Source organism: Stylophora pistillata, chromosome 4 (genome assembly GCF_964205215.1).
Source record: "Stylophora pistillata chromosome 4, jaStyPist1.2, whole genome shotgun sequence".
NCBI lineage: Eukaryota > Metazoa > Cnidaria > Anthozoa > Scleractinia > Pocilloporidae > Stylophora > Stylophora pistillata.
The window spans coordinates 42,268,187-42,277,765 of NC_142522.1; the positions used below are offsets into that span (position 1 = coordinate 42,268,187).

The 9,579-nt window shown below is 34.1% G+C and overlaps 1 long non-coding RNA gene across 1 annotated transcript; it reads right to left on the minus strand.

Annotated features, from left to right (window-relative positions):
* Positions 1-510: 510 nt before the first annotated feature.
* Positions 511-2,060, minus strand: LOC148733830 (uncharacterized). Its single transcript, XR_016000118.1, has 3 exons — positions 1,989-2,060; positions 949-1,020; positions 511-673 (listed from the first exon to the last, which is right to left on the minus strand). It is a non-coding gene; the product is annotated as an uncharacterized LOC148733830 (long non-coding RNA).
* Between the last annotated feature and the right edge of the window lie 7,519 nt (positions 2,061-9,579).

The following is a 9,579-nucleotide window of genomic DNA, read 5'->3' on the forward strand; positions in this document are numbered from 1 at the left end:
TCCACCCTCAGGGCTATGCCAATGGTTGCCTCTTATATCACTGTGTGATATGTGATACCAAAACTATTCTACGCCTCATACAATTGGACAAGAATGTGCAATCAACTTCGCTGTTTTTAGGATTTAAAATTGAAACCACTTTTGATAAATCAAGGCTAGTTTCGATGGAAAGTCACTCTAAATTAATGGAAATCTATAGATTCGTATTTCCTTCTATAGGTATAAATACCCTTTGTTATATGTTGCCTACTTACAAATAGGTTAAACTGGTCAGATTCTGGAACGCCTTCTCAGGAATAAGCTCCAACTTGCTACGTGACACGTATCTAAGGAGAAACAATTTTTACTCCACCCTGTCAGCTATGCCAATGGTTGCCTCTTATGTTACTGTGTGATATGTGATACCAAAACTATTCTATGCCTCATACAATTGGACAAGAATGTGCAATCAACCTATCGGTTTTTTGGATTTAGAATTAAAACCACTTTTGGTAAATCAAGGCTAGTTTCGATGGAAAGTCACTCTAAATTAATGGAAATCTATAGATTCGTATTTCCTTCTATAGGTATAAATACCCTTTGTTATATGTTGTCTACTTACAAAACCTTTAAACTGGTCAGATTCTGGAACGCTTTCTCAGGAATAAGCTCCAACTTGTTATATGACAGGTCTCTAAGAAGAAAAAAAATTACCTCCACCCTCAGGGCTGTGCCAATGGTTGCCTCTTATATCACTGTGTGATATGTGATACCAAAACTATTCTACGCCTCATATAATTGGACAAGAATGTGCAATCAACTTCGCTGTTTTTAGGATTTAACATTGAAACCACTTTTGATAAATCAAGGCTAGTTTCGATGGAAAGTCACTCTAAGTAAATGGCAATCTATAGATTTGTATTTCCTTCTATAGGTATAAATACCCTTTGTTATCTGTTGTCTACTTACAAATAGGTTAAACTGGTCAGATTCTGGAACGCTTTCTCAGGAATAAGCTTCAACATGTTACTTGTCAAGAATCTAAGGAGAAAAAATTTTAACTCCACCCTCTCAGCTATGAAAATGATTGTTTCTTATTTTAATGTGTGATATGTGATAGAAAAGTATTCTCTGCCGCAGAAAATTGGACAACAATAAACAATCAAGCTCACTGTTTTTCGGATTTAGAATTTAAACAGCTTTTAACGATTCAAGGCTGGTTTCGATCTAAAGTCACTTTAAATTAATGGAAATCAGGGGATTTGTAGTCGCTTCTGTTAGTATAAATTTCCTTTGTTAGATTTTGTCTACTTAAAAGTCGTTTAAACTCGTCAGATTCTGGAACGCTTTCTCAGGAATAAGCTCCAACTTATTAGTTGACATGTCTCTAAGGAGAGAGAAATTTCAACTCCACCCTCTCAGCTATGCCAATGGTTGCCTCTTATGTTAGCGTGTGATATGTGATGCCAAAACTATTCTATGCCTCATACAATTGGACAAGAATGTGCAATCAACCTCGCTGTTTTTAGGATTTAAAATTGAAACAACTTTTGATAAATCAAGGCTAGTTTCGATGGAAAGTCACTCTTAATTAATGGAAATCTATAGATTCGTATTTTCTTTTATAGGTAGAAATACTCTTTGTTGTATGTTGTCTAGTTACAAGTAGGTTAAACTGGTCAGATTCTGGAACGCTTTCTCAGGAATAAGCTTCAACATGTTCCCTGTCAAGACTCTAAGGAAATAAAAAATTAACTCCACCCTCTCAGCTATAAAAATGATTGGTTCTTATTTTAATTTGTGATATGCGATAGGAAAGTATTCTTTGCCGCAGAAAATTGGACAACAATAAACAATCAAGTTCGCTGTTTTTCAGATTTAGAATTAAAACAGCTTTTAACGATGCAGGGCTGGTTTCGATCTAAAGTCACTTTAAATTAATGGAAATCAGGGGATTTGTAGTCCCTTCTGTTAGCATAAATACCCTTTGTTAGATGTTGTCTACTTACAATTGGTTTAAACTCGTCAGATTCTGGAACACTTTCTCAGGAATAAGCTCCAATTTGTTATTTGACACGTCTCTAAAGAGGAAAAATTTTAACTCCACCCTCTCAGCTATGCCAATGGTTGCCTCTTATGTCACTGTGTGATATGTGATACCAAAAATACTGTATGCCTCATACAATTGGACAACAACGTGCAATCAGCCTCGCCGTTTTTAGGGTTTTTAAATTGAAACCACTTTTGATAAATCAAGGCTAGTTTCAATGCAAAGTCTCTCTAAATTAATGGAAATCTATAGATTCGTACTTCCTTCTATAGGTATAAATACCCTTTGTTATATGTTGTCTAGTTACAAGTAGGTTAAACTGGTCAGATTCTCGAACGCTTTCTCAGGAATAAGCTTCAACATGTTCCCTTTCAAGACTCTAGGGAAATAAAAACTTAACTCCACCCTCTTAGCTATGAAAATGATTGTTTCTTATTTTAATGTCTGATATGTGATAGAAAACGTATTTTCTATCGCAGAAAATTGAACAACAATAAACAATCAAGCTCGCTGTTTTTCGGATTTAGAATTAAAACAGCTTTTAACGATTCAAGGCTGGTTTCGATCTAAAGTCACTTTAAATTAATGGAAAAATCAGGGGATTTGTAGTCTCTTCTGTTAGCATAAATACCCTTTGTTAGATGTTTTCTACTTACAAGGAGTTTAAACTCGCCAGATTCTGGAACAGTTTCTCAGGAATAAGCTCCAACTTGTTATTTGACACGTCTCTACGGAGAAAAAAATTTAACTCCACCCTCTCAGCTATGCCAATGGTTGCCTCTTATCTTACTGTGTGATATGTGATACCAAAACTATTCTATGCCTCATACAATTGGACAAGAATGTGCAATCAACCTCGCTGTTTTTAGGATTTAAAATTGAAACCACTTTTGATAAATCAAGGCTAGTTTCGATGGAAAGTCACTCTAAATTAATGGAAATCTATAGATTCGTATTTCCTTCTATAGGTATAAATACCCTTTGTTATATGTTGTCTACTTACAAGTCGTTTAAACTGGTCAGATTCTGGAACGCTTTCTCAGGAATAAGCTCCAACTTGTTAGATGACAGTTCTCTAAGAAGAAAAAAGTTTAACTCGACCCTCAGGGCTATGCCAATGGTTGCCTCTTATATCACTGTGTGATATGTGATACCAAAACTATTCTATGCCTCATACAATTGGACAAGAATGTGCAATCAACTTCGCTGTTTTTAGGATTTAGAATTGAAACCACTTTTGATAAATCAAGGTTAGTTTCGATGGAAAGTCACTCTAAATTAATGGAAATCTATAGATTCGTATTTCCTTATATAGGTATAAATACCCTTTGTTATATGTTGTCTACTTACAAATCCTTTAAACTGGTCAGATTCTGGAACGCTTTCTCAGGAATAAGCTCCAACTTGTTATATGACAGGTCTCTAAGAAGAAAAAAATTTAACTCCACCCTCAGGGCTATGCCAATGGTTGCCTCTTATATCACTGTGTGATATGTAATACCAAAACTATTCTAGGCCTCATACAATTGGACAAGAATGTGCAATCAACTTCGCTGTTTTTAGGATTTAAAATTGAAACCACTTTTCATAAATCAAGGCTAGTTTCGATGGAAAGTCACTCTAAGTAAATGGCAATCTATAGATTTGTATTTCCTTCTATAGGTATAAATACCCTTTGTTATATGTTGTCTACTTACAAATAGGTTAAACTGGTCAGATTCTGGAACGCTTTCTCAGGAATAAGCTCCAACTTATTAGTTGACATGTCTCTAAGGAGAGAGAAATTTTAACTCCACCCTCTCAGCTATGCCAATGGTTGCCTCTTATGTTAGCGTGTGATATGTGATGCCAAAACTATTCTATGCCTCATACAATTGGACAAGAATGTGCAATCAACCTCGCTGTTTTTAGGATTTAAAATTGAAACAACTTTTGATAAATCAAGGCTAGTTTCGATGGAAAGTCACTCTAAATTAATGGAAATCTATAGATTCTTATTTCCTTTTATAGGTATAAATACTCTTTGTTATATGTTGTCTAGTTACAAGTAGGTTAAACTGGTCAGATTCTGGAACGCTTTCTCAGGAATAAGCTTCAACATGTTCCCTGTCAAGACTCTAAGGAAATAAAAAATTAACTCCACCCTCTCAGCTATAGAAATGATTGGTTCTTATTTTAATGTGTGATATTCGATAGGAAAGTATTCTTTGCCGCAGAAAATTGAACAACAATAAACAATCAAGTTTGCTGTTTTTCAGATTTAGAATTAAAACAGCTTTTAACGATGCAGGGCTGGTTTCGATCTAAAGTCACTTTAAATTAATGGAAATCAGGGGATTTGTAGTCCCTTCTGTTAGCATAAATACCCTTTGTTAGATGTTGTCTACTTACAATTGGTTTAAACTCGTCAGATTCTGGAACACTTTCTCAGGAATAAGCTCCAATTTGTTACTTGACACGTCTCTAAAGAGTAAAAAAATTTTAACTCCACCCTCTCAGCTATGCCAATGGTTGCCTGTTATGTCACTGTGTGATATGTGATACCAAAAATACCGTATGCCTCATACAATTGGACAACAATGTGCAATCAGCCTCGCTGTTTTTAGGGTTTTTAAATTGAAACCACTTTTGATAAATCAAGGCTAGTTTCAATGCAAAGTCACTCTAAATTAATGGAAATCTATAGATTCGTACTTCCTTCTATAGGTATAAATACCCTTTGTTATATGTTGTCTAGTTACAAGTAGGTTAAACTGGTCAGATTCTCGAACGCTTTCTCAGGAATAAGCTTCAACATGTTCCCTTTCAAGACTCTAGGGAAATAAAAACTTAACTCCACCCTCTTAGCTATGAAAATGATTGCTTCTTATTTTAATGTCTGATATGTTATAGAAAATGTATTTTTACCGCAGAAAATTGAACAAAAATAAACAATCAAGCTCGCTGTTTTTCGGATTTAGAATTAAAACAGCTTCTAACGATTCTAGGCTGGTTTCGATCTAAAGTCACTTTAAATTAATGGAAAAATCAGGGGATTTGTAGTCTCTTCTGTAAGCATAAATACCCTTTGTTAGATGTTTTCTACTTACAAGGAGTTTAAACTCGCCAGATTCTGGAACAGTTTCTCAGGAATAAGCTCCAACTTGTTATTTGACACGTCTCTACGGAGAAAAAAATTTAACTCCACCCTCTCAGCTATGCCAATGGTTGCCTCTTATCTTACTGTGTGATATGTGATACCAAAACTATTCTATGCCTCATACAATTGGACAAGAATGTGCAATCAACCTCGCTGTTTTTAGGATTTAAAATTGAAACCACTTTTGATAAATCAAGGCTAGTTTCGATGGAAAGTCACTCTAAATTAATGGAAATCTATAGATTCGTATTTCCTTCTATAGGTATAAATACCCTTTGTTATATGTTGTCTACTTACAAAATCTTTAAACTGGTCAGATTCTGGAACGCTTTCTCAGGAATAAGCTCCAACTTGTTAGATGACAGTTCTCTAAGAAGAAAAAAATTTAACTCCACCCTCAGGGCTATGCCAATGGTTGCCTCTTCTTTCACTGTGTGATATGTGATACCAAAACTATTCTACGCCTCATACACTTGGACAAGAATGTGCAATCAACTTCGCTGTTTTTAGGATTTAAAATTGAAACCACTTTTGATAAATCAAGGCTAGTTTCGATGGAAAGTCACTCTAAATTAATGGAAATCTATAGATTCGTATTTCCTTCTATAGGTATAAATACCCTTTGTTATATGTTGTCTACTTACAAAACCTTTAAACTGGTCAGATTCTGGAACGCTTTCTCAGGAATAAGCTTCAACATGTTCCCTTTCAAGACTCTAGGGAAATAAAAAATTAACTCCACCCTCTTAGCTATGAAAATGATTGTTTCTTATTTTAATGTCTGATATGTGATAGAAAACGTATTTTCTACCGCAGAAAATTGAACAAAAATAAACAATCAAGCTCGCTGTTTTTCGGATTTAGAATTAAAACAGCTTTTAACGATTCAAGGCTGGTTTCGATCTAAAGTCACTTTAAATTAATGGAAAAATCAGGGAATTTGTAGTCTCTTCTGTTAGCATAAATACCGTTTGTTAGATGTTTTCTACTTACAAGGAGTTTAAACTCGCCAGATTCTGGAACAGTTTCTCAGGAATAAGCTCCAACTTGTTATATGACACGTCTCTACGGAGAAAAAAATTTAACTCCACCCTCTCAGCTATGCCAATGGTTGCCTCTTATCTTACTGTGTGATATGTGATACCAAAACTATTCTAAGCCTCATACAATTGGACAAGAATGTGCAATCAACCTCGCTGTTTTTAGGATTTAAAATTGAAACCACTTTTGATAAATCAAGGCTAGTTTCGATGGAAAGTCACTCTAAATTAATGGAAATCTATAGATTCGTATTTCCTTCTATAGGTATAAATACCCTTTGTTATATGTTGTCTACTTACAAGTCGTTTAAACTGGTCAGATTCTGGAACGCTTTCTCAGGAATAAGCTCCAACTTGTTAGATGACAGTTTTCTAAGAAGAAAAAAATTTAACTCCACCCTCAGGGCTATGCCAATGGTTGCCTCTTATATCACTGTGTGATATGTGATACCAAAACTATTCTACGCCTCATACAATTGGACAAGAATGTGCAATCAACTTCGCTGTTTTTAGGATTTAAAATTGAAACCACTTTTGATAAATCAAGGCTATTTTTCGATGGAAAGTCACTCTAAATTAATGGAAATCTATAGATTCGTATTTCCTTCTATAGGTATAAATACCCTTTGTTATATGTTGTCTACTTACAAAACCTTTAAACTGGTCAGATTCTGGAACGCCTTCTCAGGAATAAGCTCCAACTTGTTATATGACACGTCTCTAAGAAGAAAAAAATTTAACTCCACCCTCAGGGCTATGCCAATGGTTGCCTCTTATATCACTGTGTGATATGTGATACCAAAACTATTCTAGGCCTCATACAATTGGACAAGAATGTGCAATCAACTTCGCTGTTTTTAGGATTTAAAATTGAAACCACTTTTGATAAATCAAGGCTAGTTTCAATGGAAAGTCACTCTAAGTAAATGGCAATCTATAGATTTGTATTTCCTTCTATAGGTATAAATACCCTTTGTTATATGTTGTCTACTTACAAATAGGTTAAACTGGTCAGATTCTGGAACGCTTTCTCAGGAATAAGCTTCAACATGTTACTTGACAAGAATCTAAGGAGAAAAAAATTTAACTCCACCCTCTCAGCTATGAAAATAATTTTTACTTATTTTAATGTGTGATATGTGATAGAAAAGTATTCTCTGCCGCAGAAAATTGGACAACAATAAATAATCAAGCTCGCTGTTTTTCGGATTTAGAATTTAAACAGCTTTTAACTATTCAAGGCTGGTTTCGATCTAAAATTACTTTGAATTAATGGAAATCAGGGGATTTGTAGTCCCTTCTGTTAGTATAAATTCCCTTTGTTAGATTTTGTCTACTTAAAAGTCGTTTAAACTCGTCAGATTCTGGAACGCTTTCTCAGGAATAAGTTCCAACTTATTATTTGACACGTCTCTAAGGAGAAAGAAATTTTAACTCCACCCTCTCAGCTATGCCAATGGTTGCCTCTTATGTCACTGTGTGATATGTGATACCAAAAATACTGTATGCCTCATACAATTGGACAACAATGTACAATCTAGCTTGCTGTTTTCAGGATTTAAAATTGAAACCACTTTTGATAAATCAAGGCTGGTATCGATCGAAAATCACGTTAAGAGTTATGCTTAGGCACTTAGTGGAGTCAACTTTATTAATTAGTTCATCATCAATTTTAATTCTTAATGACTGATTAGGTTTAAGTTTACTGGAATGAAAAAAAAATAAAATAAAATAAAGTTAAATTTTTGTTATAATAAGTGCTAATCGATTACATTTCATCCATCCAGCAACAGATTTTTGCTCACGAGTGTGGGTTGTTTCAAGGTAGCCAAGGTTTTTGCTAGAAAAGTAAATTTTAGTATCATCAGCAAATAGATGGAATGTTAGTAAGCCAGAAGTATTGGGCTAATTATTTACTTATAGCAAGAATAAAAGGGGTCCTCAAATAGATCGTCGTGGGACACCACAAGTCACTGGTAATGAAGGTGCGTTATAACCAGTAACATTTATAAATTGTTCTCTTTGGAATAAGTAAGATTTAAACCAATCAAACACAGCAGATCTTATTCCATAATGCACCTCTTATTCCATAATGGTTAAACTTAGTTAATAGGATTGTGTGATTAACAGTATCAAATGCTTTTTTCAGATCTATAAATATACCACAGCCAAATTCATTATTATCTATGGACTGCCGAATAGATTCAATGATATAAAAGCATGGGTAGTCGATCATTTTTCTCTGAAACCAAACTGAAGTGGATAAAGTTATTTTAATTCTTCTAAATAACTGTAGAGGCAATGGCACATAGCTTTTTCAAATAGTTTGCTAAAGTTAGAAAGAACAGAAATTGGTCTATAATTTTCTATGTCAAATCTTGAGCCTTTCTTAAAAACAGGAGTAATCCTCTCTAATCTTAATTTCACAGGAAAATTACCACTAACAAAGGAATCATTGACTAAAAATGCAAAAGGCTCGGGTATATAGTCCCTAATATTTTTCAAAATAATAACAGGTACACTGTAGGGGCCAGAAGACTTGCTAGCATCCATCATACCAATAAAAGTCCAAATGTCTTTAAAGTGATAGGGGATAAAAAATAATTCTCCTCAGTAGTTTCCCTTAAGGTAGAATAAGGGGTTATGACTTCCCCGGGGGATTCTCTTCTCCGTAGTCTTTTCAATATTAGCAAAGAAGTTGTTAAAGATGTTAGAAATGTCATAAGGGTTATTAACAGACTTATAGTTATTTAAAATGCAAGTTATATAACTTTTTTCACATTTACCAATATTTAAAATTGACCTAATACCAGACCACAACTTCTGCATGTTAGACTTATTTAAAGAAAAATGTTGATTAAAGTATTTGGATTTACTATCTTTCAGATCTTTAACAACCCTGTTTCTATTTTTTTTTTTTTATAGAGATAATGAATATTAGGATCTAACCGTTTAATTTTAAGTAATTTGGAATAAAGTATCTCTATATTTAATTTTAGCAAGGATTTCTCTAGTGATCCAAGGTTTGCACAATATTTTAACCTCCTTCTTGGAAAGCCTCATCTAAGGTAAATGCTTCTTGCAAACAGAGTCGATTTGGTTATAGAAAAGATCAAACTTGCCATCAGTGTTTAAATTACTATTGTAGATAGATGAGAAATCAAGGTGAGATACTTCATCAACAAACATTTTAAACAATTTAAGGAGGCATAATTGACTTTAAGGTCTTCAATGATCAGAAACTGTGGGAAATGATCACTGAGAAATCTCCGTAACTAGATTTCCACTAAGAGCATTAAAGTTTTACGTTTTAGCAAAAATGTTGTCAATTAAGGTGGCACTTCTATCAGTAACACGGGTTGGTTGGAGAA